This window comes from Tamandua tetradactyla, chromosome 8, assembly GCF_023851605.1.
Source record: "Tamandua tetradactyla isolate mTamTet1 chromosome 8, mTamTet1.pri, whole genome shotgun sequence".
Classification (NCBI taxonomy): Eukaryota; Metazoa; Chordata; class Mammalia; order Pilosa; family Myrmecophagidae; genus Tamandua; species Tamandua tetradactyla.
In genome coordinates this window covers 54,030,320-54,058,295 of record NC_135334.1, presented here as the reverse complement: position 1 = coordinate 54,058,295, position 27,976 = coordinate 54,030,320, and the positions used below count along the sequence as shown (strand labels likewise).

At 37.3% G+C, this 27,976-nt stretch overlaps 4 pseudogenes; 2 read left to right on the top strand and 2 right to left on the bottom strand.

Annotated features, from left to right (window-relative positions):
• Window positions 1-27,976, bottom strand: part of LOC143645099 (tripartite motif-containing protein 43-like) — a 601,918-nt pseudogene that overhangs the window by 245,722 nt on the left and 328,220 nt on the right.
• Window positions 48-1,031, bottom strand: LOC143643881 (cytosolic arginine sensor for mTORC1 subunit 2 pseudogene; annotated as a pseudogene).
• Window positions 5,058-6,033, top strand: LOC143643880 (putative upstream-binding factor 1-like protein 6; annotated as a pseudogene).
• Window positions 22,269-23,514, top strand: LOC143643879 (upstream-binding factor 1-like protein 1; annotated as a pseudogene).

Genomic DNA, 27,976 nt, shown 5'->3' with positions numbered 1-27,976 from the left:
AGTGGAGGAGAGAGCTGGGTTGCAGATAGGAAAGAGTAGAAGAGGCCCTAATAATCATTTTCTGATTGACTGACTTCCAGGGTGTTGATGACTCCATTGATGTTTTTTTTTCTGGACCAGACCACGGTCAAACTTGAAAATACTTAGGAAATAGGTAGGGAAGTTGGCAGCAGCTAGGGGCTTGGAGAGCTGGGCCATAATTCCATACTTGGCAAATCCCAGGGGCTGTCATACAAATGGCACCATCTTCCAGAGCTCTCCTTTTTTTGTGAACAACAAATTGCCAGGAAACCTCTGCTGGGTCTGATTGCTCATCATGAGGGATGTGTGACTCATAAGTGGGATGAGAGTGGGAGGTGGCCAATGTTGTTGTGGGAAACCATGGGGTCTAGCTCCTTCAGTTGTAGTGAAGCATGATGTCCATGAGGGGTGTAGAATCAGCAGGAAGCTCATTAAGGTCCAAACTTGTGGTATAAAACCGATTGCTCAGGCTGGACAGAGGAAGGGTGACAAGCCTCTGAACCATTTGGTCTTCCCAAAGCCCTTGGTGATGCCGAGGTTGTCAGATGCAATCATCTCACCATTGACACATGATGTTGAATTCTGAGAATAAGGTGGGGGTGAAGAAAGGCAGGTCCCATTCGTGCAACAGGATGAAGGCAGTGAGATAGGGTCATGAGCATGAACATGATATTCTGGTCGGTCAATGAGGCAATCACTGATTTGGTGAACTTAGTAAGCTGATGGGATGGGAGCTAGTAAAGCTACCAATGCTGGACAATGTGCAGGGTAAGCCAAGGAGCATCCACCACACTCAGGTGCTTTGAGGAGGACTGTTCCCAAAATCCCTCCTCATTAACAATGTTGGTATAATCCTCTGGTCTCAGTCACAGAAGAACTTGCACCTGGTCTTAGAGTTAGAAAGGCAATTTTGACCAAGCCATAGGTGAAGAGCAGGACACTCTCCTTGCCTTGCTGGCAACTTGCAACCAGCACTGCAAGATGTGGAGTTCTACTGTCTGCCCTGACATGGACAGTGAGTTTCAGTGGGTGGGGCAATGACCTGGGAGCAGCAGACAAAGGGGAAGCCAGACAAGTTGTGGTAGGCAAGAGAGGTGGGGCTGGAAGAGAAGAGCACATAGTTCTCCAGGGTGAAGTGAGTGCCAGGTGTTTTTCTGTTCATTGCTAACCAAGGTTCTTATATAATTACTAGTTATATAAGATATATATATATATTATATAGTATATAGTATAATATATTATATAGTATTATATAGTATAATATTATATAGTATTACTTATATACTTACATAATTACTAGTTGGAAACTTATTAAAAATGAAATTTTTAAATGGAGGAGAAACAACTTTCAAAAACATTTGATGAATCCTGATTTTGCCAAACAATATGTATTCAATAAGCTATCACTCAATCAAGATATCCTATGACCAATTTGAATTTGATCAAATTACACTTGATCAAATTTCTTTTAATCAACTCATGTGGAATTTTTGTTTTACCAAGTGCCTATATCCCATCTCCCTAAACTCAGAAGTAAATCACCCAGGAAGCAAAACATCTGACCCACTACTTCTCATTTTCCCAAATCATTATAATTATCATTTGCATTTTTATTTAAATGCCACCTTTAACTCTAAAGACTGGGTAAAAAAATATTAGAACAATAGAAATTTAAATGACAATCCAGAAGATACTATTATATTAGATCTTGGGTTATAGTGGAAAAGGACAGAGATTATTATGGAAGGGAAGGATGTATATTCAAATGCAGAGGAGATGGGACTAGAATGCAAGACCCCAGAACCTTCAGACATGCATTTGCCATTTGGTTGTAATTTGCCTGAACCAGGACTGGGGAGTGTTTGCAGTTGGTTATTTATGGAAATTAGGAACCAATCAGTGACAGAAAGGGCTGTCCACCAGCTGGTCCTCTAATACAGTAACCTAATCAGGGTAGAGTTTCAAGTATCCTAATATAAAGGCACCCCAGAGGCTTCTCTTCAGAGGCACTTAGAGTTGGCTGGACTGTGGAGACCCCAGAAAGCTACAGCTGCCCTCCCGAGAGTTTCTGGTTTCTGCCTGCAAACATTGGGGTTACTTAGTTTGTGGCAACAAAACTCCAGCCCCTGCCTTCAAAGTCACGTGACCTTCTTATATCTCTTCATCTCAAATCTCCCTCTCATACAGACATCAGATTTGTATTTGGGGCCCATCCTAAAGCAAATATAATCTCATCTTCTGATCCTTTATTACATCTGCAAAGACCTTATTTCCAAATAAGATCACATTTCACAGTTACTGGAGGTTACGACTTTGATATTTCCTTTTTGTGAGACACTAGTCAACCCACTGCAATTTGGAAACAGGCCTGGCTTATAAAAGTGCCACATAACACAATTGTATTTTCATTTCCACTGTGCAAGAAACAACATCATATATTTAAAAAATAATTGAAAAGAAACTAAATCATCCTTTCTAGATTCAATTTCCAAATATGATACATCTCATTTCTAATGTTCAAATATTCTTAGAATATGTATGATTCTGTATTTTACACAATCATAACTTATAAAATAGTTGAAAGTTCAATGCAAACAACTTATTTTTTCCTGAACCATGACAGTTAAGTCATAGCCATAAACACAATGTATGAATTTATCTGATTTTTGTATCTTCTTGTTATTTTCTCATGTGTTATTTTATCTAATTAATTTTTCACTTCTTTTAGTTTGTCCGCATTCTTCGTTTTCTAAGGACCCAAATAAAATTGTACTTTTTTCTTGATTTTTGAAAACAAAACTTAGTAGCTTTTGAGTTTAATTTCTTTTCTCAACACATTATGTATTTCAAAGATTTCACTCCTTTGCATTTTTTTATTTTCTATTACAGAAAAGCTTCCCCAAGAATCTTTTCTACATGATGGAGTATAATATCTGGACAATATTTTTTCAGTCTTCTACTCCAAATACAGTCTCTAATTCTACTCTTAACAATTTCATGTTGCATTTTTATAATTACTAATTCTACACTCATCCAGTAAAATTTGTAAATTGATTCATTAAGGGTGTAACTTTTATTCTCTACTGAGAATATGACATAGCTTTAAAAAATGGTGTTCACAAATATTCAAAGTTCAACTCAGAAGTTCACTTTCCTTTTGACTCTTAAGTCTGATGTTGATGTTCACTTTCCTTTGCTCCATAATTTTTCACCCTTGGGGGCCCCATGTCACACTTCTTTTATTCACCCTCCAATTAAGCAAGATCTGATGTTACTTAATGTTTTATTTAATTTTTTGAAAGTTGTCTTTTGTGGAACTTACTCTTAAAATGGAAGATTATCCTAAAAATGACACTGAAGAAGTTATTATGAGAATTTGGGGCAAGACTAGACGAAATATGTGCCAGAGATATTCGATTTGAAAAGGCAAGATTGGTAACTGGAGATCAATGGAGATGAGGAAATAGTAGGAATCAGACCTGCCATTAGTTCAAGTGCCTGTAGGTGGCAGGTATTGAGTAGGGCTTTCTGAAGGAGGTAAAACTCTCATTGAGGTTTACAGATAAGAAGCAGTTTACCATGTAAATGTTGGAAATGCTCTAATTCTCCTTAAATCCTTGCTCTCTAAAGAGAGAGTATACAGGTAACCAGATGCACTAGATGCACAGAGTCCAGAAAATCTCTAAACCAGTCATTTCCTTCAGGTTCAAATTCACAGTGACATATGTGCTTTTTTATTTTTTGGTTTTGTTTCTACATTTTTGGGGGGTGAGGGCTTCCTTGGTTTGTCTCATTCTTATTTCCAGCTCCTCAACTGCACCTTCAGTCATGACCATTGTTCTAATTTGCTAGCTGCCTGAATGCAATATAGCAGAAACGGAATGGCTTTCACAGTTCCAAGGCCGAGAAATGTCCCACTTAAAGCAAGTCTATAGAAATGTCCAATCTAAGGCATCCAGGGAAAGATACCTTGGTTCAAGAAGGCCAGTGAAGCTCAGGGTTTCTCTCTCAACTGAGAAGGCACATGGCGAACACAATCAGGGCTTCTCTCTCATCTGGATGGTCACATGGGGAACACGGCATCATCTGCTAGCTTCTTCTACTGGCTTCCGGTTTCATGAAGCTCTCCGGAGGGCATTTTCCTTCTTTATGTCCAAAGCTCTCTGGCTGGTGGACTTCTGCTACTCATGGCTATGTCATTCTGTTTTGCTCTCTCTGAATCTCCTCCATTCTCCACAATTTCTCCTCTTTTATAGGACTCCAGAAACTTACCAAGACCCACCCAAATGGGTGAAGACATGTCATCACCTAATCCAGCTTAACAACCACTCTTGACTAAATCACATATCCAGGGAGATGACCAGATTACAATTTCAAGCATGCAGTATTGAACAAGGATTATTCTGCCTTTATGAAATGAGATTTAGATTAAAACATGGCTTTTCTAGGGGACATATATCATTTCAAACCAGCACAACCATCTGGGCCATTCCTTTCCATTTCAGCCATTTCTCCTCACATTTGAATTTTTAACTCAACTTTCCCGGGGCCTTTCCTTTGCTCCACTCAGTTCTGTTTAAGTTAGACCTTGAAGAAATTGTGGGGGATGGGATGGGGCAAGTTGGGGGAAGGACAGGGATTTTTGATAGTGCAGATGAAAGTGAAACATAAATTTCAACTTGGAAGTCAGAAAACTTTCCCTTTAAAAATTAAAGGTAGCACAGGCAACAGTGGCTCAGTGACAAAGTTCTTTCCTGCCATGCCAGAGATATCAATTCCTAGTGCCTGACCATGCAAAAAAAAATTAAACAAAAAATAAAGGTAAATTATAGAAGGGACATATTCCAAGGTGTGTGTATGTGTGTTTTATTTATGCTATAAAAAAAAGTAACATTCCTTCTCTTTCTCCTCAGAGATTTCTATCATACATACTGCAGGATTTCCAAAAATAACCTGCAAATCTTCAGTGAAAGGCTTTGATTTCCTGTAGATGTGTCTGGATTCTAAGATCATATAAGTCACTCAAAAACCTTAAAATGACATTGCCTAAAAGCCAAATCCACTGGTGCAAAGAAGATATTGTGATGTTACTGGAACGCATGCAGAATAACCTTCCATCTAATGACAAATACAACTTTAAAACAACCCAGTCTTATTTGGATTGGGAAAAAGGAACTTTTAAAGAGTTTCCTGGAGAAATGTGCAAAGTCAAATGGTTAGAGTTTTCTCATGATTTGAGGAAGCTTTACACATTAACGGACTTAGTCCTGGAAGCACAAGAACTTGTGAAAAATTGTCACAAAAGCCAAAAACACAAGAAACATCCAGATTTTCCCAAAAAGTCCTTGACTGCTTATTTCTGCTACCACAAAGAGAAGTGCTCTGAGTTCTCCCAAATGCACCCTGAGCTGAAAAATAGGAACTGACCAAGGTCTTGTCTAATACAAGGAGCTCCCAGAGCATATGAAGCTGAAATATGTTGAAGATTTCCAGAAGAAGAAACAGGAATATAAGGAAAATTTGCTCAATTCATGGAAAAACAACCTGATATATTCCAGAATTCCAGGACACTTGATATCCCCAACAAGCATCAAGTGCAAACTGAAAAGAGTTTTCAGGAAAATGTTAAAGAAATGAGGTCCCTTCCAGAACCTAATGAGTTTTCCAATAAGATGGAATTCTATGGAGAGCCCACGAAGCCTCCAATGAATGGATACCACAAGTTCCACGAGGATTTGCGGGTGAGAGTGACTTGCACCATATGTCAGAGAGAGAGCGCATGGTGGAGATTGGAAGACACTGGCAGCACATCCCAAAGTGCCTGAAGAATCAATATGAGAAACTTGCTGAGAATCTGCAGCAACGGTATAAGGTGGACATGGATCTTTGGATCAAGAGTTTTTCTCCCAAGGAATATGCTGCCTATAGAGAATCCACCTTGCTAAGCACAAGAGTATGGATATGATGGGAGGCAATTTGGCAGTTGCCAAACTCTTCAGCAAGAAAGTTTAGGTGAATGATGTTGCTTGGAGAGTTTATGTCCAAGTTCTGCACTAATGCTTAACTTAGAGCTACTAATATTTATTATGTTAATACTTAGGTATGATTGACTGAGTGCTACAGAAAACATTTTTCCTTAAAATTAACAAGGTTGCATGTGTGCATCAGGGCTCAGCCTACTGAGTTGGTTGTCTCCATTGCTTGCAAGAATATTAGGCCCCAGATAGGGAAGTTTAATATTTAATGTTTCCTCCTATCTCCCCAGCTCCCCAAGGGAATTTTGCAAATACTTTTTTATTCTCTGCCCAAACTACTCTGGAATATATTGGGGCATAACACTAACCTGTACAAAACAATATGATTTCATGCCCTATTCAAGAGTTCATGTAATTATGGTAGTCAAAAGTTAAATTGGATAATCTGGTTTAAAGAAGAAATTTTCAGGTTATATATATGTTAATAAAATAAAATTAAAAAATAAGGCTCTACATTATAAACAGTGAACTCTACTGTAGAATAAGGAGCTGAAGTTAATAGTATATTCAATTAATATTGTTTCATAAATTATAACAAAGGTACCATACCGATGAAGTGTTAATGATGGGGAAAACTGCATGTGTGAAACGGATCTTTGTATTTTCTGTATGATTGTTCTGTAAATTTACGGCTTCTCTAATAAAAAAAAAGAATAATATTTAACAGTTCAAATATTTCTCCTTCATTTTCTAAGAAGGTAGAGAGAGAGTTTGCTCTGTCTAGCCTAAGGTAGATTTGGAAGGGAATGTTATTTTCAGGGCTCTATGCAGAAGTTGTTTGAAAATAACTACCATTCCTGATTTTAATTTCTACAGTGAGAATATGGTCCAAAATTAAATAAGGACTTATGAGGGAAAGGCAGACTTTCAAATAATTATAAAGTGGAAGCAGGGTGAGCAGAGGGAAAGTGGAGGATCATCAAGAGTTTTGGGAGTCCATATATAGCAGATGGCCGATTCCATCCTCACATAGAGGTCCTGTGCAGTGCACTTAGGGACGCTGCATCCCAGGCAGCAGACTCCCTGCCTCCCCTCTTGAACCCTGGTCTGTCACTCCTAGGTTGGCTTGTGGATTGAGACACTGAGCATTTCAGTGGTGAATAGTGTGGACTGAGAACCAGAGGGCCCTTTCTGAATGTCCTCCACTACTTCAGGCTGTTTTGCAGAGCCCTGTATTTGGGAAGGAGGAACTAGATATAGTCATGGTTGAGAAGGGATTGAAGTGATAAGTTTGTGGAGTTATATTCACTCTCCTAAGCTTAACTGTGAGGATTTTGATGAAGCATCTTCACTAGGACAGTGATATAATCATTGTGATGAAAACTTTGGGCCCAGAAAGAGTAAACTGTCTACTTTTCTCCTTTTTCTGCAGGAGTGAATCAATGTAGCTGCACATGCCCAGAGCTCTGTTCATGGCCCATCGCTGGACTGACAGACAGCCTCAGCTGTTTCCAACATTAACAGGCAATACTCTGTGGGACAGCTGTAATTTCTCCTCCATTCATAGTCATCAATGAGTAAGCTTTACCCATTGATCGATCTATGGTTTCTTTTTAGCAAACTTGGATAAATAAATGTGTCCTTATAAGATATCAAATATGTATGTGAAAAAACTAAATATGTTAGACTGTAATGAACTATATAGGCAGCAAAGTATAGAAAAACTATCTCTATAAACTGTATCTCTATATCAGCATGTTGATATAGTAGTAAGGCTTCATGTGAAATGTGTATTTTCATCTATATTCAGTACATTCCAAGATGCATTCAGTGTGTTTTTTATTGGATTGATACCTAAATGTTTGCACTTCTTCTTTTCCCCATTTCTTTTAGCCTTTTAATTAATTTTATGATGAAAGTATCTTATACACCCAACACAAAATACTTTGAATAATTTCAGTTTTATTAAAAGTATAAAACAGTTGTTTATGAAAACAGCCACTGGTTTATCCTTTTTCTTATTCAAAAGATATTCTGGCAGGCAGAAAATTTTCACAAAGAAACTACGTCTTTAAAAAATGCAAAAAAAAAAAAATATATATATATACACACATATCTATATGATTTTATTTTCTTTCTGTTTATTATGTCTTTGCTTGTTTTAGACATAAATCTTCAAATCTGAGGCAAATAGGTCACTTAATGGGCATTGCCCAGAGATCTCTATAGATTGGGACAATGATGAAAGGAGAAGGAAGAGATGTAATAGAGAAAAGCGGATTCAAAGTATGAATGCTGAATCACTTTATTGATATTTCTTCTAGCCTCCAGTGTTTTAGAGCAGGTAGAAGGAAAAATCTGAAATGGTGGAATGGTAGCCCATGACAAACTCTGGGATCTGTACTGTAACTACCTGCTGAAATGTACTTTGAAAATTATTGCTTTTCCTTTCTTTGCTTTGTATATATGTTATATTTTCAATAAAACATGTAAAATATAATTACCGTTTTTACTCTTACAACCATAATTATTATACTTTTTATTTTCTGAGAGAAGACCAGGTTAATTTCACTACTGACTTTGATTATTATTATTCTCCAATTTGAAATGTACCAAAATTGTCAGAGACCTTGACATTATCTCTCTTCCTTCTATATTCCAAGAAAATGCATGGATTCCTCCCATTTGTCTGTCTGTTTAAGGATTTGAACATGGGCTTGTAGATTTCTACACTTATTCTGCTGTCCTGAGCCCATATTTCCTGTTAAAACAACATACCGCTAGACATGATGTAAAACCCCTGTCCATCAGGATTTTATAACACTATCATTTAACTATTTTCATCTTTCTACAGTGTATATTTCCTTCAATCATGAAAAACAAAATAAAACCAAAAAAACCCTTGTCATATACCACTCTATGAAAATCTTAGACATTTGCTCACTTAGTCCTGATCATATTGATGTGGCCAATAATCCAACAAGCTCTCAGAATTTTCTTGCAGGTGGAGCCGAGTGCTTCACTTCCAGCAGACCTTACTGGGAGGTGTGTGTGGGGAACTGCTCAAACTGGGTTATTGGGTTTTGTGATGATTCTTGGTCAGTGAGGAATGATATGCTGGTTGACTCTGAAGGAGCGTTTCTCCTTTTTTGTATCAAAGAGAATGAATGGTGCAGCCTCTTTACCTCCTCACCACTCCTATCTCAGCATGTAGAACAGACTTTAGGTCATGTTGGGGTGTTCCTGGATTATGATTGTGGTGCAGTGGGCTTTGTTAATGTGGACCACAGTTCCCTCATCTGTAATCTCCTCTCATGCTCCTTTTCTTACCCTATCAGACCTTTTCTTTGCTTTGGAGCCACATGAGAGGCAATAGGCCAGAAACTGGCCACATGTATTAGGAGCACCAATCTCTGGGGAAGCTAGCTTGGACAGTTTTTAAAACACATTTTTTTATTATGAAATATAACATACATACACAAAAGCAATAAATTTCCAAGTACATTTTAACAAGTAGTTATAGAACAGAATTTTAGGTTTAGTATGGGTTACCATTGTATAATTTTTTCCACCTCCTGCCATGCCCTACCCCTGTGTTCCCTGTGCTGCCCCCTTCTTCTGTGATCCAAGGCTGCTTGAGTTGCACATTGCCTCCCAGCCTGTGCACTGCAGGTATGCAAAACTGTGACCTGTATCCCATGCTCACAAGCACCAACGTAGAGATACAGACCTGCATATATTTCCCCCACAACCCATCACTGCACTGTTATGCCCCTCCCCATGCCCTGCATCCTGTTCCATACCAGGCCAACAAATACAAAGCTTTAGACTACTGAAGGAAATCAATATCCAAAGTAACCATATCAAGATATTTACATGCCATGAAGCCAATAAGAGTTCATTAACGTTCTGAAGATGCAGTCAGATACAACCCAGGCTAATGACCTTTCTTCTCTAGTGCTGTTAGGACATTATCCAGGAGAGATTGTATGCTGGGGCACAAAACTGGTCTCTATAAATTTAAAAACATTGAAGTTACTCAAAGCACTTTCTACGATCACAATGGAGTGAAGCTGGAAATGTATATCCAACAATGAGCAAGAAGTTTCACAAACATATGGAGATTAAATAACACACTCTAAACATGCAGTGGTCATAGAAGAAATTGCTAGAGAAATCACTAGCTATCTGGAGATGAATGAAAATGAGAATAAAATATACGAGAACTTATGGATGTGGCAAAAGTTGTGCTGAGAGGGAAATTTATTGCCCTCAATGACTATGTTAAAAAGGAAGAAAGAACAAAAATTGAGGAGTTAACTGCTCATCTGGAGAAACTTGAGAAAAACAGCAAACTAACCCCAAACAAATATAAGAGAAATAACAAAGATGAAAGCAGAGTTAAATAAATGGGAGAACAAAAGAACAATATAAAGAATCAATAAAACCAAAAGTCGGTTCTTTGAGAAAATCAGTAAAATTGATGGGCCAGTAGTAAGGCTGACAAAGAAATAGAGAGAGGGTGAAATAAACAAGATCACAATTTTTTATTTCTTATCACAGACCCTGAAGAAATAAAAAAAAAATCGTAGGAGGATACTAAGAAGAACTATATGCCAACACACGGGACAACTCAGATGAAATGGTCAAAGTCCTGAAAGACACAAACAAGCTACACTGACTCAAGAAGAAATAGAAGATCTCAACAAACCAATCACAAGTAAAGAGATTCAAACAGTAATCAAAAACTTCCTACAAAAAAAAAAAAAAGCACAGGGCCGTATGGCTTCACAGGGGAATTTTATCAAACATTCCAAAAAGAACTAACACCAATCTTGGTCAAAATTTTCCAAAAGACTGAGAAGAAAAGAATACTACCTAACTCAATTTATCAAGCTAATATCACGTAAACCAAAACCAGGTAAAGATGCTACAAGAAAGAAAGCAGACCAATCTCTCTTATTAACATAGGTGCAAATGTTCTCAACCAAAAAATAGCAAATCAAATCCAAGAGTACATTAAAAGAACTATACACCACACCCAAATGGGGTTTATACCAAGAAAGCAAGAATTTGGTTCAACACAAGAAAATCATTTAATGTAATATAGCACATCAACAAATCAAAAGGGAAAACCCATATGATCATCTTGATTGATGCTGAAAAGCATTCAACAAAATTCAGCATTCTTTTATGATAAAAACACTTCAAAAAGTAGGAATCAAAAGTAACTTCCTCAACATGATAAAAAGGCATGTATGAAAAACCCATAGCCAGCATCATGCTCAATGGTGAGAAAATACCTTTCCAATCACTTGGAAGTCAAGCTCCCTTTGTGCCCTGTCTTCACATTCTAGGATAAACAGTGTATCTCGGTTGAAGAGCTCCATAGAATATTTGAGGTACGAAGTTTTCTGTTGGGAGTGATGTTTGTTGATCCTTCTGCTTCTATATCAATGTAGTATTACATGCTCTTAATGTGATGATCAAAGCTCAGTACCAGACCATGTAAGTATTTCTCTATGAAGAGGAGCATCTCCATCTGGAGAGACTGGAGAGAGAAGCAGAAAAGATTTTCCATCAAATCAAGCACAGTGATGTGTAAATGATCCAACAGAAAGAAAGCGTGAGAGAAATGTACAGCTAGCTGACTGAGAACTGCCACATGCCCACCATGGATCTGCTCCAGGTGAGACAGGAGGTCCATGCTTAGAGACAGGAATCTTTTCTAGTCAGTATTGGCATGATGCTGAACTGTTATCTGCATTTGCCATTACTTTCAGGGAAGTCTCACATGCCCTTTAACTCCCATCATTTTCTTTGTCCAATCACTTACTTCTTCCTATCCTGGGAATCTATGGGAAAGGTTTTCACTTTTAGAAGAAAACATAGGATAAAAATAGTTCTTGTGTGATCTGGATTACTAGGTACACAGACAGATTACCCCAAAGTACAAAACTCCATGACCAAGGGAAGTTTCATGTCTCTGAGAGGGATTCCCAAATTATGCTCCCCTAATTCATAATCATCTCTGCTGAGCCACACGCAGTTGCTGAAGATGTGAGGCTTTGCTGCTCTCAGAGGTAAGATGGGGAGAATTTGGAAATAAATTGCAATAAAATATTTAGTTTGTTATATGATTTCCTGTTTTAATGGTTGTCTAAGTAGGTACCCCTCTCTTTGGCAGTAAACCTGGCAATGCCTTTTGGGAACCCAGATTATATTCCTTAACCATGGCTTCTTCATGAGCCCCTTCCTTCTTAACTCCCTCTCATGATATGAGAATGTCTTGCTCATCATACTTTCATTTCTGTTCTCCTAGAGTGAGACTCTGATTATTCTTTAGAGAGAACTAACATATATACATTAGTTTTTAAATATCAGAGTACTAGAGGGGAAGTGAAAGAGCAGTTAAGGCTGGTGTATAATATTATACTCATTTTTCTTTTCATATACGACTTGGGAACCATATTGGAAAAGTGAGTTCATAGTGACAATATTTTATTTTTGGGAAAATTGTTCTCATGTTGATGGAGTGGATGAATGTTTTCAGATATTAACTAATTTTTCAGTGGCAAATTTCTACTTTGGTTCCAAATAGCTGGTGCACCTTTACCTCAGTTTTTCCTTCAGATGAGGATGAACTCAAATATACTTAAAATCAATTTGACCTTCTGGGATCTGTTCACCCCATTCTTTCTCTCTTCCCCACTAATGTTACTGAGCAGTTGATGCTAAGGTGTCTCAGAGAAGGCATGTGCGTGAAAGTGGAATGTCAAAGGGTCACAGGAAAGAGGGAACTTACTGAAGAAGTGGAATGGAGTTTGGTTTTGTGTCTATGAATTGCAGTGACCTGGTTCTTCCCAAGCACAGTGTCCCCCAGTCATAGGAGGGCCTTAGGGGGGGAACAGCTGCCAGTTTGATATAGTTTCTGTTATTTGAAAAGGAAGAACAAGGCTGACGTTAGCTCAGACAACTAGTCTCTTCTCGACTGTGAATGTAGCAGTGGATAAGGGCATTCCTACTACTTAATTCAGTGATTAAAACATGGTATGATATAAATATGTGATGAAGAAATGAATAAATACATGAATGGATGTGCAAATATAAGATACCATGGAAAATTTATTCCAATATATAGTTAAAATATCAGGAAAGAGAATTCTAAAGGATAATGTAAACCAGAAGCAAGAAATAAATTGATTTCTAAATTCACAGGCCAAGGAAATTCCATTCTTTTGAAGTTTGAAATAATTATAACATTCATTTATTTCAGATAACTCCAGAATGAGTAGTATATACTAGGGACAGATGAATATATTTTGTAAAGTGACAGGGAAAGAGAAACCAACGCTCAGAATCTTGAAGAAACTGTCAGGAAGTAAATGACATATAAATGAAATCTCTCATCATAAATAAAACATAAAGGAAAGAAGCTTCAGGTATAAAAATGGAAATTAATTGAGACAAAACATGGTAGGAATAAATAAATCCATGAACTTTTTTAAATAAACAAGAAAGGAGACAGCCTAATCAAAAAGAAAAAAGAAAGCACAAATAAAAAACTATGGGGGACAAGGTGTTTACTGGTGGCTCAGAGGCAGAATTCTTGCCTGCTATGTTGGAGACCCAGGTTCAATTCCCGCAGCCTGTCCCTGTCCCTGAAAACTTTGAAAACCTGGAGTAAAATGTTTAATTTATAGGTAAATGAAATTCACATGTGTTACTGGTGACCATGCACACATACCATAAAGGAAAGTTCCACCTTTATTCATGTTCTGTGCAAATGAGGAACCGACACTTTGAAAGAATCATTTGTTTTCTGGTGCTGATTGTTATTATTGTATAATAATTATATCTTTACAAATTTCTGCTTTGCTGATGCAGAGGTGTACATTCAAAGATAGGAGCAAAAATTCAGTTTTCTACTATATTCATATAAGCTTCCCATGATGGTGCGCCATGGTGGATCAGCAAGCAGAGTTCTTGCCTGCCACGTGGGAGACCCGGGCTCGATTCCCGGTGCCTGCACATGCAGAAAAAAAAAAAAAGATTCCTGAAAAATGGATCCAATTGATAAAGTGCACTTTAATCCTTATTCATTATTATGCATTCAAAAATTGCTTTTGGTTGGTGAGTTCTGTTTGAGAAAACAAGGGGGGGGGCAAAGATATAATTCAGATAATTAATCATTGAATAAAAAGAATTTTGGTGAATGCCCTTTGATAGTTCAATCAATAGCAAGGAGCTTGATGATTGATTTTCAAACCAAACAAGACCAACCCCTGGAACCACGTATTGAGGGTCAAACTCTTCAGTCCCAAAACTTCTTTAAAAATAACACCTCAACAAAACCAGAATGCTTAAGGAGGTATAAAGAGATTATTTTAGTAGAAACTTGCATGCATAACCAACAAAGTTTTCTATGATGATTGAGAGCTCTTTTTGTGCCTCATTTTTCCCATTTGGGTCATATGCAAGATAAACCCTATCTTGCTCTACACACAAGTATATTATTGAGTTACAACCTGACTAGTATTTTGCTTCATCGTTTGACTCATCAAAGCAGATTAATAAACTTCTTATTTTCTTACCTAAGAACAATGCTCTCAGACAGCTCTCAAACTTTCCAGAAATAACTGCTTTACAGACTCATCCACCATAGGCTGTGGACACAGCTTTTGCAGGCCCTGTCACTTTCCTTCTGGGAAGAAGCTGAAACTCCTGCCAAATGTCCTACATGGAGGGAAACCTCAAAACCAATATTGTTGTGAAGAATCTTGGGTCTTGTATTAGACAAGAAAATCTCTGCCCATTTCTGGGCTCTGAAGAACATCTGTGGGATGCAAAAGGAGACTAGGAAGATCTTCTGTGAAGAGGACAAAATCCTGCTGTGTTTTCCCTGCTCTGAGTCTCAGGAGCAGCAGACCCACAAACCCTCTTCCACAGAATGGGCAGTTGAGGATTATCAGGTAAATTATGCTCTGAGAGCACTTCCAGCGTGGGGGTACAATAGCTATAATACAAGGATAAGGAGGCTCATGATGTATGATTAATCCATTGTTTACAGGGTACCTGATATGTGCCAGGTACTCTTCTGGCACTGGATATAAAGCTATGACTAAAATACACTCATATACCTGCCTTTATGGACCTTGCATTCAAATGGGATAGTGATTAAATTCATGATATAATTATTTGGATTATGTAGTAAAATATTCATGCATCTGTAAACTCCTCATTTTCAAAAAATGTTGCTGCTGACCAAAACTACAAGTACAAACAGTTTTTTTTTTTATATTGCGAATATAGTAATACTGTGCAAAGAAGTAAGTAAAGAATATATTGGAAGGGATGGGACTGACACCTATAGACCGAAAATTTGGTAAAAGATGCTTACTGAAGATTAGCTATATTATATGAATTCCTCATAGAAAAGTCACTTAGTCAAAGAATTATATTTTGTGATTCTGTGGCATGAAGTTTCCCAGAATTTGAAAGGTATGAGGGTAAACAGGGTAATATTATTATCTTCATACTCTCCTACAATCCATTTATCTAGCATCCCTTGCCTCCTTATATCAAGGACTGAAACCTGTAATATTGCTTTTCTGGCAATCAAATTCATAGTTCTTTTACAGGAGAAGCTCCTACAGCAGATGAGATCTCTGTGGGAAAAAGATATAGGATAATCGGAGATATCCAAATAAAGAAAGCAGAATAACCAATGTGTGATGGTGAGTAGGAGACTGTTTGTTTGAGGACCAGTTTGAGACAGACAGGTTTAACACTTACACCCAGAAGAGTTGATCTTAAGGCACCAGGTTCCATGAGATTCTGTGAATGCATGAGCAATAAGAAAAGTATCCGTCTCGTTCATATAGGATAGCATGCCTATCGGTTAGGATTTGTATATCCTAATATATCAGCAACAAAAAAAGAGTCATCAAAATGTGCAACAAAATGTGGAACCAGGGCTAACGTGTAGGCATATACAAAGATTTAGGGAATTTCAGTAATCATTGCTCAGGAGGTTACAAGTTTCTCAGTTTCAAAATCAACTGAGTTCTGAAATACTCATCGGTATTTCAAATCCTTTGGTTATTCAGGCTGAGATTTCTATGTGAGATGAATTGGGAGATTGTATAAAGTCAGAAGAGCAAGTGGTCAAAGACAGAATCCTGGGAAGGCCATAATAGAAAGGGCAAAATAAGGAAAATGAGAAAATTGTGGAAACTCAGATAAGTCAAGAAACATTTAAAGAAAATGTTATGTGGAAAAACAAATCAAAGGAACATCGGTAATAGTATAAATTGAGCCCTTCCAACAGGTCCTCAATGTGACCAGCATTATATAATCATCCTCATAACTAATTACAACTGAGAAAACTGGGGCCTGGTGCAGGAAAGACCGCCCAGAATTTCCTCTCGTCTTTCCTCTGATTAATTCCTGGTGAGCAAGGATTCAGGATTCTGTGGAATAGCATGCTATTATTAGATACTAGAAACTGTACTCTTTCAATCAGAAAATTGCATTTCTATTTCCAGCTCTCCTCCTGATAGGTATATGATTTAGGTCAGTTTTCCTCTGGTTTCTTTGACTGCTTATATATTTGGATGCAATTTTCTTTACAATGTTATGACTGTAATTTTTAGAGAGTTCACTTCCCATTTTTTATAGTCATCTGGGGTTCCTATAACAAAAGTGGTGCCCTGACATAAAGCATATTGGTCTTCTAGACCCTGCACCCCTGGTGGAGCATGAACATGATATCCTGGTCAGCTAATGAAGCAGTCACTGATTTGATGATATTAGTCACAATGATGGGCAGGGAGCAGGGGAAGCTACCATTGCTGGACTATGTTCAGGGCCTGCAAAGTGGCATCTGCTGTACTCAAGTGCCCTGAGAATACTTCCCAGAACCCTTCTTCATCAACAATGTTGGTACAGATCTCAGATCTATGTCACACAGAACTACTTGCACCTGGTCTTAGAAGAAGGGAGGCAATTTTTTTTTAACTCTAAAGACTGGGTGCAAGTTCATTAGAACAATAAAAATTTAAATGACAATCCAGAAGACATGATCATCAGATCATAGACCATAGTGAAGAAAGGACAAAAACTATCATGGAAACGAAGGATGTATATTCAAATATGGAGGAAATGGGAATAGAATCCAAGACCCCAGAAACTCAGAAATTAATTTGTCATAAGGGTGTCATTTGCATGAGCCAGCACTGGAAAGAGTTTGCAGTTAGTTATTGATGGAAATTAGGAAGGGTGTTAAACTAATAAGTGATGCAAAGGGATGTCCACCAGCTGGTCCTCAACTACAGAAACCTAATCAGGGCGGAGCTTCAAGCTCCCTGATATGAAGGCATCCCAGAGTCTTCTCTTCAGAGGCACTTAGAGTTGGCTGGACTGTGGAGACCTCAGAAAGCTACAGCTGCTCTCCAGAGAGCCAGAGAACCCAGACCTCCTGACCTGACTTGGATGCCATTTATCCCAATGCTGGCGAGGCTATTTATAGAATATCCAGGTGAGTACAGAACTGAGTAAATGAATTTGCATTTCTTTCTCTTAAAAATTAAAACTTTTAGTTTAACTCTTCTCAGGGTTAGACTTTCTCAAACAGATGGCAACACACCTAGGTAATAAAAATTATGTAATCAATTGCAGTTAACTCAAACTATAGAATGGTAATCCCTACTATTAATCTGAATTTATAAATTCATATGATCTTTTATGTTATTTTAGTATTCTTTATATGTATGAATTGTGAATTTTCTGATGGGCTGTCCTAGATATTATGCAGTCCTATGTATCATGGCATGATATCTAAAACTTAATTGAAAGACTTGATGTAGAACGGGAGAGATATCTCTTCAGAAACTTTGGTTAGGGTTGCAGCTTTGTTCTTAAAAGTGGCCAGTAAAAATCCAGAAATTGTTTATGGTGACATTAAAAATGTGACATTAATGACCACACCAAAATTGAAGAACCAGAAATCAAAGAACCAGTCTCAAGGATTCTCTGCACACACTCTGGTTTGGAAGTGGCAATTCTGATTACCTCCAGTCATTCATTCTAAAGCAGAATCTGTTATATTAGATGACACTGGGGTTGTCATTTTAATTGCAGATTTGTATATTTCCTAATGGGAATGATCTTTTGATCAGTAAGTCTGATTCTATTATGGAATATATTGCTCTTCTATTACGAACAATGGGGAGCATTTATATTAAGTTTACCTAAATGTGGTATACCAAAGAGAAGAGCAAATTCAGTTGTTAAAATTTTGCGAAATGAAAGTTGAAGTCAAAGATGAATGTAATGCTAATTAATTATTTTGTATTAGAGATAGATGGGAGTAGGATTTTATCATAGAATAAAATAAAGCACTTTCATTGACTTATTTTGGTTTATGCAGATATTCTGTATATCTGCAGTAAATTTTCTCAGGTTGTTCTATCAATGAGTAGCAAGAAGAGGATTTCTGTGTGTGAATGTAGAAAGTTAAGTGTAGAGAGGTGTTCTCACCTCTCCGTTCCCACTGAGAGAATATTTCAAATTTCCTCACAATATAAATTTTCTATTGATATTTATGTCTCTGAACTTCTGATGTAAGATACATTGCCTTCTTCTTTATAGCTCTACCAAAAGAGATCATCCCTGTTAGAGTGTATGTGATTCCAAATACTATGCTTGTTCTGTTATTTCTTAACATAGATCATATCTATTTACTTTATAAGAAGCGAAAAAATTTAGATCTTTTCTCTTATAACATTTTTGTTTTCTTGGGAGTTTGTAATTTCATTTCCCTATTTTTCTCTAACCCATAACAAATTCATTCTCAAACTCATTGACCTGAAAACTCTTCTCTAGATTTATAGACACATCAGCTAATCCTTCAAATTCAGTTAGGGATCCTTTCTCCCACCTAAGGTGTAGGGAGGAAACAGCTTCCCACTGTGGCTGGACTTTGGTGCCTCACACCATTGCTGCGTTCTGGTCCCCCTGCTGACACTGTGAGTAGCCCCCTCATTAAAGGGTCCTGAACTGTCTGCATTAGATTCTATTTCCTGCTGTCCTGGTGGCTAAAATCTATTTTGTTTTCCTACTTTTTGAATTTTATTTTCCTAATATTTTGTTGAAGATTTTATTTTTGCTAAGTATTTTTAATTTTATAAAATCTTTTGTTCCTTTTCAAAGGCTCATGTTTTGTATTTTTTTTTTGTAAGGATGTTTTTTTCTTTTTCTCTTGAAAGAAAATGCTCATAGCATAAATTTCACCACTGTAACCACTTCCAAGTGTACAATTCAGTGGGTATACTCATAATATTGTACAACCAACACCACTATCTAACTCCAGAACATTTTTATCCCCCCACAAAGATGCCCCATACCAATTAGTAGTCACTGCCCATTCCCCCTTCCTTCCAAGTCCTAGCAACCACTCATCTACTTTCAGTCTCAATGAATTTGCCTATTCTGGATATTTCATACAGATGTGATCATACAATATGTGGTCTTTTCTGTTTGTCTCATTTCACTTAGCAAAATGTTCTCAAGACCTTGTTGCATGTGTCAGTAGCTCATCGTTTTGATGTCTGGATAATATTCTCTTGGATGGATACACCACAGTAGGTTTCTCCACCCATCAGTTAATGGACATTTAAGTTGTTTACACTCTTGTAATTTTTAAAAATTGTTTATTACCATCTCTGTAACTTTGTCAAGCTGAATAAACTCTTAATTTTCTAAGTTTCCTCCTTTATATCATAAGATAATAATAATTTAAACCAACCTCATGAAGTTAAAAAGAAATAAGATAAGGGTAAAACATTTGTGTATTAGTTTCCTAGGTCTGCCATAAAAAAATTTCCATGACTGGCTTAAAACATCAGAAATTTATTCTCTCATAGTTCTAGAGGCCTGAAGTCCAAGATGAAGGTTGGTTTCCTCTGAGGCTCTGAGGGAATATCCATCCATTCCATGCCTCTCTCCTAGCTTCTAGTTTCAGTCTGCAAACATTGGGGTTATTTAGCTTGTGGCAACAAGACTCCAACCCTTGCCCCTGTCTTCACATGACCTTCCCTATGTCTCTGGGTCTCTGGGTCTCCTCTTATAAGGACACCAATCTTTGTGTTTAGAGCCCATCCTAAATCCAGGATAATCTCATGTTGAGATCCTTAATTACATCTGCGAGGACCTTATTGCCAAATAACATCACACTCATAGCTACTAGCGATTGGGACTTACACATTTCCTGTTGTGAGGCATTATTCAATAATTTAGAAAACTGCCTGGCTCATAAGAGTGCCATATAACAACACAGCACAATTTTCATTTTTTCTGCTCTACACACATCATCATACATTTAAAGATAACTGAAAAGAGACCAGTTCATCCTTTTTAGATTCAGATTCCAAATATTATATATCTCATTTCTAATGTTAGACCACTCTTAGATATGTCTGATATTTTGTATTTTAAACAATCATAACTTACAAAATAGTTGAAAATTAAATACAAACAACTTATTATTTCCTGAAACATGACATACCTTGTGGCCATAAACACAATATATGGATTTATTTGTTTCTTGCATCTTTTTTCTACTTTCTCTTCAGAGTGTTACTTTTATCTTAATTACTTTTTCTTTTCCTTTAGTTTGTCCCCTTTCTTAGTTTTCTAAGAATATTGATAAAATAACATTTTTTTCTGATTTTTAAAATGAAAACTCAAGAGCTTTTGTCTCATCTTTTTTCTCAACCCCTCATGGCCTACAAAGTTTTCATTCTGTAATTTTTTATTTGATATTATAGAAAAGCTTTCCCAAGAGTCTTTTCTACATCCTTGAGTCTAATATCTGGGTAATATTTTTTCATTCTTCTACTTTAATTATGGTCTTTAATTCTGCTCTTAACAATCACATCTTACATTATTATAATTATTAATTCTTCACTCATCCTGTAAATTTTTCAAGCTAATCCAGTAAAGCTATATCTTTTATTCTCTGCTGAGAATATCACATAATTCTCAAAATCAGTCTTCTCAAATATTCAGATGTCAACTCAGAAGTTCAACTTCCCTTTGAGTCTTTTATGGAATTTGGTTTACCAGCATGGCAGGTGAATATTCTGCCACTGAGTCACTGTTGGACTGCACAACTTCCCTCTGATTCTTAAGTCTGATATTGATGTTCACTTTCCATTCCTGCATATTTTTTTTCTGAGGATGTCAGGTTACATTTCTTTTATTAACTCCCCAATTTGGCAAGATATGGTTTTACCTAAGGAACTTAGAATGCAAGATTAACCTAAAAACACTTCTAAGGGAATTATCATGAGGATTTGGGGCATAACTAGAAGAAATATGTGGCTGAGATACTCAATTAGAAAAAAGACTGGTAACTGGAGATAAATGGATATTAGGAAATAGTTGGAATCACATCTGCCACTTAGTTCCTGTAGGTAGCAGGTATTGAGTAGGGCTTTCACAAACAGACAAAATTTTACTGAGACTTAAAGATAAGAAACAGTTTACCAGATAAATATAAATATTTTGTATTTCATATTACTTAGAGAGAAGAGAACAGCTCCCTAGATGAACAAGTTCCAAAGAACATATAAAGTAGACATTTACTTCAGGTTCAAATTCACGGAATTATGTGGGGGTTTTTTTGTTTTATTTTTTCTTGTGGGGTGAGGACTTCCTTAGTTTGTCTCATTCCTATTTCCAGCTCCCCAACTGAACCATCAGTCATGCCCATCTGGACCATTCTTTTCCATTTTACCCATTTCTCTTCGCATTTGAATTTTTTACTCATATCTTTCCTGGGAGCTTTTCATAATCTTAGGAGCATTGAATGAAAAGTCACTCATTTGTCTCATTTGGTTCTACATAAGATAGGCCCTGATGAAATTCTGGGGGACAGTATGGGGAGCAGAGTGTGGGGAGGGGTGGGAGTTTTTGATGGCGCTAATGAAAGCTAAGTATAAATTTCAGCTTAGAAATTGGGCAATTTTCCTTTCAAATTGTTAAAGATTAATGATAGAAGGGGTGTGATTTCTGGGGAGGGTGATTTATTTTTATTCATTCTATAGAAGAAGAGTAACTTTACTTCTCTTTCTCCTCAGAGAACTGTATCGCACATACTGCAGGATTTCCAGAAACAACTCACCTGCCTAGCCATCAGTGAAGGATTTTGAGTTCATGCAGAGGTATCTGGACATCTAGGACCATATAAGTGGCTCAAAATACCTAGAAATGTCTTTGCCTAAAGACCAAATCCACTGGTGCAAAGAAGACATTCTGATGTTACTGGAACACATACAGAATTACCTTTCATTTAATGATAAAAGCAAGTGTAAAACAACCCAGTCTATTTGGATTGGGAAAAAGTAACTTTTAAAGAGTTTTCTGGAGAAATGTCAAAGTCAAATGGTTAGAGCTTTCTCATAGTTTGAGAAAGTTTCGTACCTTAATGGAATTAGTCCTGGAAGTTCAAGAACTTGTGAAATTTCCCCACAAAGGCAAAAGACACAAGAAACATCCAGATTTTCCCAAGAAACTCTTGACTGCTTATTTCCACTTCTACAAAGAGAAGTGCTCTGAGCTTTCCCAAATGCACCCTGAGCTGTAAAAGCAGGAACTGACCAAGGTCTTGTCCAAGAAATACAAGAAACTCCCAGAGCACATTAAGTTGAAATATACTGAAGATTTCCAGAAGGGGAAACAGGAATTTAAGAAAAACTTGCTCATTTCAGGGAAGAACACTCGGATCTAATCCAGAATTCTAAGACACTTGATATTCCCAACAAGACCAAAGGCTAAACCCAAGAGTTTTCCAGACAATCTGAAAGAAATGAGGTCCCTTCATTTCTTTTGAGTTTTCATTATTTTTTCATTATTATTAGATGGAATTCTATGGAGAGTCCATGAAGCCTCCAATGAATGAAACCACAATGTCCATGAGGATTTGTGGGCAAGTAGTGACGTGCACCATATGTTAGAGAGAGAGAGAGAGTGCATAGTGGAGATTGGAAGAAGCTGGCAGTGCATCCTACAGAGCCTGAAGAAGCAGTATGAGAAACTTGCTGAGAGTCTGCAACAGCAGTACAAAGTGGACATGGATCTTTGGCTCAAGAGTTTTTCTCCCAAGGAATATGCTGCGTACAGAGAATCCCCCTCTGCTAAGCACAAGAATATGGACATGAAGGGGGACTGGAGCCCCAAGTTCAGATGGACAGCTCTGCCGTCACCATCAATGAGGAGCCTGCCACGAGAACATGGAGAGGCCCAGGGACTGCAGGCTCCAGGGACACATTCATGAGAGACTATTCAAGTGTATTACCATCCCTCACGGGGTGGCAAAATCCTGAATGAGGATGGGGAAGTTGATGGAGGCATTAAGTCCTCCAATTCCAGCGGGGGGGGGGGGGGTGAAGATGAAGACAATGATTCTGAGGACTCAGCTTCCTCAGAGGACTCCTCTCACTCAGACTGCAAGTGAACTGGGCCCTTACCCTAAAGAATTGGAGAAAGAACATTCAGCAAATGTCTGGGGCATCATTGTCATGGGGAGAAGATTCTCTTCTCTGCCCTGCAAATGCCCTCTGGGAGAATAATTTTAAGTGAACCCAGTATTCTCAAATCCTCCCCATTCCTCTGTATCAGTTCCCCCGTAATTTCCCCTGTAATAATTCCCCTGAGGCACCTTGTGAATTAAATCTCTTGGAATAAACAATGAGGTGGCTGGATGGTGGAGGACACCTGGGATTAGCCTAACTATTCCAGAACTGAGAATTTTGCTCTCCTTCTTTGTGTCTGAAGTCTTAGGGGGATCCTTATGAGTCTGTGACCTCTACTTCCTTTGTGGAGCTGTTCCTTTGGATTCCTGGATATTTTAGTGAATTATTTTATTATTTATAAGAGTTATTGAAAGTAAGCAATTATAGCATCTCAAAATGTTTCCAAGATTTACAATTGTTATACCACTAATTTCTTTGTCTTTCTAAATGTGTTGTGTTGTATATCCAGACAATGTTAAGGAACTGTGACGATATGGTATTGTTTTGCTTCTGTAAGCTAAGGCTTACAGGATTTGCCACTCTTAAAATTATGCTGACATATACAATTGAAATGAATATTAATATATTAATAAAATGTGTATTTATTTGTATTTTAGAAGTTTGTAGTCCATAATGTATTTATTCATTTGCATTATATTCTTTTCTCATCTATCTAATTTTTTCATAGGTATGGGTAATTTTATTAATGGATTGCCTAATATTAAACATTTGGCATATGTTCTAGTTTGTTAGATGCCAGAATGCAATATGCTAGAAATGGAATGGCTTTTAAAAAGGAGAATTTAATAAGATTCTAGTTTACAGTTCTAAGGTCAAGAAAATGTCCCAGTTAAAGCAAGTCTATAGAAATGTCCAATCTAAGGCATCCAGGGAGTGATACCTTGATTCACGAAGGCTGATGAAGTTCAGGGTTTCTGTCTCAGCTGAGAAGGCACATGGCGAACAACAGTCAGGTCTTCTTTCTCAGCTGGAAGGGCACATGGTGAACACGGTATCATGTGCTAGCTTTCTCCCCTGGCTTGTGGCTTCATGAACCTCCCTGGGAGGTGTTTTCCTCCTTTATCTCCAAAGGTCGCTAGCTCGTGGAATCTCTGCTTCATGGTGCTGCAGCATTCTCTGCTCTCTCTGAATCGCTTTCATTCTGCAAAATGTTTTCTCTTTTATAGGACTCCAGAAACTTATCAATACTCACCCAAATGGGTAGAGATATGTTGCCCCTAATCCAGTTTAACAACCACTCTTGATTGGGTTACATCTACAAGGAGATGATCTGATTACAGTTTCAAACATACAGTATCGAATAGAGATTATTCCGTGTTTATGAAATGGGATTTAGATTAAAACATGGCTTTTCCAGGGGTCATACATCCTTCCAAACCAGCACATCACAATACGGAAATAATCTTACTTTATCATCTTGCATTGATATCTTTAGAATCTAGGAAAATTTTCTTAGCCATTCCAAAGTCAGGAAAATCATATTTATGTAACACTTCTGAATTCATTTATCAAATTAACTCCATGCTAATTTTCATTTCTAATTACATGAATGAGATTTTTCTAGAATAAAAAGATTTATGGAAAGGAAAACCCTTATTAAATATTAAATTAAAGCCAAAGATGTTCCCTTTATCCCTAGAAAATTCAAAGAAAATATAACTGGGAGAAGAAGATCTAGAGAGGAATATCTCTCCCATAACTGACCCAGACACACAGACTGCACTGGATTAACACTTAGTCTATAGCAAGTAAGAGGATTTAGACTCACTTGGAATGAGGTGGGACATTTCTCAATTGAAATAACTTAATCAAAACATCCCATTTACATAGAAGCTTAGTCTACCTATAAATATATCTTAAGTGTTATTTCTGGAGGACCTCTTTTGTTGTTCAGATGTGACCCCACTCTCTCTAAGCCCAAGTCTGCAAGCAAAATCATCACCCCCCCCACACACATGGGACATGACATACAGGAATTAAAATCTTCCTGGCGATGTGGGTGATGACTACCAGGGATGAATCCAGTCCTGGCACCATGGGATCAACTATTCCATCCTGACCAAGAGGTGGAAAAGAAGTGTAACTAATAAAGTATCAGTGGCAGAGAGGGTTCAAATAGAGTTGGAAGCTACTCTGGAGGCTGCTTTTGTGCAAGCTTCAGTTAGACATGTCATAACCTGCCAAACCCCAACCAGTACATTCCAACCAATCCTAAAGAACACCTAGGGCAATATATAAGATTCCAGAAGGGCTCTATGCATGTTCTAGTTTGCTAGCTGCCGGAATGCAACACACCAGAGACAGATTGGTTTTTAATAAAAGGGGATTTATTTTGTTAGTTCTTCAGAGGAAAGGCAGCTAACTTTCGACTGAGGTTCTTTCTTACGTGGAAGGCACACGATGGTCTCTGCTGGTCTTCTCTCCAGGCCCCTGAGTTCCAACAACTTTCCCCGGGGTGACTTCTTTCTCCATCTCCAAAGGCCTGGGCTGAGCTGCAAGTGCTGAGATGAGGAATGCCAAGCTTCTTAGCTGTGCTACGTTGTACTCTCTCATTTAAGCACCAGCCAATTAAGTCAAATGTCACTCATTGCAGCAGACACACCTCCTAGCCAACGGCAGATGTAATTAGCAACAGATGAGATTCACATACCATTGACTTATGTCCTCAACAACAAGACTAGGTATGCTCACCTGGCCAAGTTGACAACTGAATCTAACTAACACCATGCACTAGAGTAACTTTCCAGAAACCTACAACCTTCAGATGGGTGTGGTCCAGATAAATCCTAAAACCTAGAGGGCCCAGTCTTTCCAGAACCTCAGCTGGTTCCATCTCCCTAAACCATATTAGTGATAACCCCTTCCAACATGAAAAAGTTAGAATGGCCATAGCCCACGCACCCTTATGGAGAGGGACAGAAAGATCCAAGTTGATGGTGCAGTAATACACAAGGTAGGATTTAACAAATAACTATGATTATTGAATCATTAAATTGAATACTCTTATTCTCCAGTATCTTAGAGCAGCTATAAGTAAAAACTGAAAATTATGGGATTGTAACCCTTATTACCAAACTTTGAAAACTGTTCTACAACTAATTGTCTGCTGTGCTTTGAAAGTTATTGCTTTTTTGTATTACGTTATTATTCACGAAAAAAGAGAAAAAAAGTCAATTGTGTACATAAAGAAAATATTTAAGCCTCCTAGCTGCCTATATTCTGGAGCAGCTAGAATGAAAAATCCGAGGGGATTGTATGAGTAGCCCATGACAAACTCTGGGATCTGTCCTCAAACTACTTGCTGAAGAGTGCTTTGAAAACTGTTGTTTTTTTTTCTTTCTTTGCTTTGTATATCTGTTATACTATACAACAAAAAAGTTAAAAACAAAAAACAAACAAATGTAAAAATTTCTCACCTACAATAGGTGAAATAGATTAATAGATTAATAGAACAGAAATAGATTAATAGAACATGGCCTTCACCACTATAATAATATTGGGAGCCACTGATTTTACACCAAGTATGGACTGTATGTGTGTGAAGATTTCTCAATAAAAATATTTTTTACAAAGAAAATGGCCTTTCCTGGGGATCCTAACAGCCTCAAACTACCATGTATAGCTAGAAGAATTCAGATTACAAATTATTTCAGTAACATCCACGAGCATTTTCCTCTGAAGCAACAATGTAGAACTCCAGAATTAATCACAATCCATGAAAATTCTAAAATTTCTCCTTAAGCATCTGCACCTTTGGCAATGATTTCAACAAGTGCCCAACTGCCCATAACATTTCCATACTAAATTAATAAGTCCTCCTAACTCCACAAGCTCGGTGAGGGTGATCAACCCTCTTATCACACAACAGTAAATGTGAGCCCCTGGAGAAGGTTCATAGGCTTGCTAAGCTCTCAGTATTTTAATAAATGATCTTGAATGATTATATTTTTTTCATACTTTGTGTATTGTTAAACAGAGCAGATAGCTGAGGTAAAACATAATATAATAGGTGATGGTTTACAAATGTATTGGCAATTAAGAGAATAACAGAAAATGTTTTAAATTTAAGACAAGTTTCTTTGAAAATTTTCTATATATATCAGTCTCCTGAATATAATTTTATGCTTTCTTTTATTGAAGCATTTATTAAAACCTATTTTAAATTTTTATTGAATAAACAAGCAGGTAAGTAATGCCCAAGGACCTGATTTACAAATAATGACTAAAATATCTAGAGGTTTAGAGGCAATTAATAGTATGTAATACATTTATATACATTTAATACATTATAGTGTAAATATATGGTTTCATTCTTTCTATTAGTCTGTCAAATGCTGCCAGAATGCAATATATCAGAAATGGAATAGCTTTTAAAAAGGGAAT